Source organism: Electrophorus electricus, chromosome 22, assembly GCF_013358815.1.
Source record: "Electrophorus electricus isolate fEleEle1 chromosome 22, fEleEle1.pri, whole genome shotgun sequence".
Taxonomy (NCBI): domain Eukaryota; kingdom Metazoa; phylum Chordata; class Actinopteri; order Gymnotiformes; family Gymnotidae; genus Electrophorus; species Electrophorus electricus.
Genome location: NC_049556.1, coordinates 70,001 through 72,500, shown reverse-complemented (window position 1 = coordinate 72,500; position 2,500 = coordinate 70,001). Strand labels below are relative to the sequence as shown.

At 50.3% G+C, this 2,500-nt stretch overlaps 1 long non-coding RNA gene across 1 annotated transcript in view; it reads right to left on the bottom strand.

Moving 5' to 3' along the window:
* Nucleotides 1-520: 520 nt before the first annotated feature.
* The window catches only part of LOC113568234, a 4,768-nt gene continuing 2,788 nt past the window's right edge, over nt 521-2,500 (bottom strand). The window contains exons 3-4 of the long non-coding RNA XR_003409562.2: nt 880-1,099; nt 521-796 (exon numbers count right to left, since the gene is read on the bottom strand). This is a non-coding gene — a long non-coding RNA (uncharacterized LOC113568234). The remainder of the gene's footprint in view (nt 797-879; nt 1,100-2,500) is intronic.

Below are 2,500 nucleotides of genomic sequence, written 5' to 3'. Positions count from 1 at the left end.
TTTAATCCTGCAATGTGTCAATATTACACAGATGTGTGTGTGTGTGTGTGTGTGTGTGTGTGTGTGTGTTTGCCTACCTGGGTGTGTGTGTTCAGCCTACGTCTTACACTAATATGGCTACCCTGTCTCTGTGTGTGTGTGTGTGTGTGTGTGTGTGTGTGTGTGTGTGTGTGTGTGAGAGTGTGTGAGTGTGTCCTGAATGTTATGCTACGACAATGCATTTTACAGCTGGGATTGAATCTCAGGGGTGTCCATGTCCAGGAGGGAGAGAGAGAGACAGAGCGAGGGAGCACTCTCACTCCACCTCACCCCATGGGCTCGTCGTCACGGAAACAAGATGGCGTGAGGGTGAAGTGATAGACAAGACTGATTGTTAGTTCACCAATCAGAGTCCACGTAAGGGCGCTTAGTGCCGGATTCTAGCCATAATGGATAACCCAGAGAAGACTTGTTTATTAAAGCAGTCACACGGTAAACACATGGCCCCGGTTTAAAAAATGAATTTATTACTAAACTTTTAATTGCTTTCAAGCGGCTGCTTGTGTGAGTAAGGCGCAGCAGTAAAGTGAGCTGGCCCGTGTCCAAAGCCAGACGCATATGTGAGTTGGTTTTTGGTTCCTAACGCGGTGTTGTGGTTTCACAGACAGCGACGCCGACCGAGCAGTCTGTGTTTTTCCGATCTGAGCAGGCGACCGCAGGCAGAGTTCATGTTCACACGCCGGAGTTTCTCACCTACAGGGCTTGGTGTTCGGGGCGGGAGCAGGAATGATCACATCTAACAGCAGAATTACACATCCTGGAACAAGGAGACAAAATCAAATTTAATTGACTTGGAAAAGTGTCAAAAACAGAACTAATCCATGAAAAGATGCTAATTACAGTAATGAAGGTCCCACTTGCAGCACGGATCTCCCTAGATACCGTACGACCAGCCGGAACCGTGAGCGTAGGCCTTTGACTCGACCCACCGGGGCGCTGAATGTGATGTGGAATAGCATCACAGATCAGCACTCAAGACTGCGAACAGCTCCTGGGAGTCCGAGGACGCAGGTTACGAGACGTGCGTCCGTGCTCTGAGAACAGAGGACTTTTAAGAGGCCTAAAATCAGAAGCATGTTAATTCGGTTAATTCAGCAGCATGAATTTTCCCCGCTGTTTTTAAAGACGTGTGTTACGAATCACATTGAACAGAAGTGTTACTTTAAAAAATTGTGTTTAACATCGCATATGAAGAGACGAAAAGAGGAATATCAATCCTACATGGACGTATGATGGAGACAAATGTATCGTTCATAAGGAAGTGTAGAATATGGAGCCCCTGTGGGTCTCTGAGATTTGGGGGAGGGGCACAGTAAGAGAGAGAGAGAGAAAGATGAAGAGACTTGTGGAAAAATTCAATGAAGGACCCCTCCCTCTCTCCCTCTCTCGCTCTCTCTCTCTCTCCCTCTCTCTTTCTCTCTCTCTCCCTCTCTCCCTCTCTCTCTCTCCCTCTCTCTCTCCCTCTCTCTCTCCCTCCCTCTCTCCCTCCCTCTTCCTCCCTCTCTTTCGCCCTCTCTCTCTTCCTCTCTCTCTCTCTCTCTCTCTCTCTCTCTGTAATTGTCACTCGGGAAGTTCTCTTTATGACATCAACAGCAGGCCTGGGACCATAAAGCCTATCAAGCCAACCTGAGAGTCATACCTAACTACACGCAGGACGTGCGCAGTTTGGGACGTGACTGCGTGCTTCTTCCTGTCAGGCACCTCTCATCAAATTCTGTGTCATAACACAATATGGCGCATACATTGTGAAGTGGAGAAGACAGGTGTACGAGGAGAAGGCGGGTCTGTGCTGTGCCTCACTGATCTCAGATCAGACGAGAGAGAACGATGGCGGCGCAATTCCGGAGCTGGCTGCGCGTGTACGCTACATGCGTCACATAAACTACATTTTTAATGCCAAAAATTCGAGGGTCTCTTTTAAAAAACCCTTTTTGCATGGCGACGTTGTGCACTCGCAGCTAGAAATAAGATCCGTTTTAACGGCACGTTTGCATGACTCCGGTTTGAAATATGGGCGCGCGCTTTGGGACTCCACTAACACCATGACCGCGAGCGTGCTCGAGATAAGACGGAACGGCCTCGAGCGCGGCCCGTTTGCCGCGTGCCTGGCGACGGGCTGCGTTTCCGCTCGCGGCATTTATAACGTTGCATCGTGCTCCGCTCCGCGTGCACCGCCAGCGCGTGGTCCTCCCCAGATGGCAAGCCTCTGACCTCATCGCTCCGCGTGAATGCCACACGGGAGCGCACCGACACTTCAGATCTCCGCGCGCCGAAGGAGGCGCACTTCCCCGGACTCTCCTCGTGCACTTTTATTCATTTGCATTTCGGTCCCCAATAACGCGCGCGTGTCTTGCGAGTTTTGTAATACCGACGGGAAAATCACACACTGATCACGAGCACTAGCGCGCGGAGGAAAGCGCACATGGAATGTCTGTTTGATGGAGATTTTGGGAAAGACATC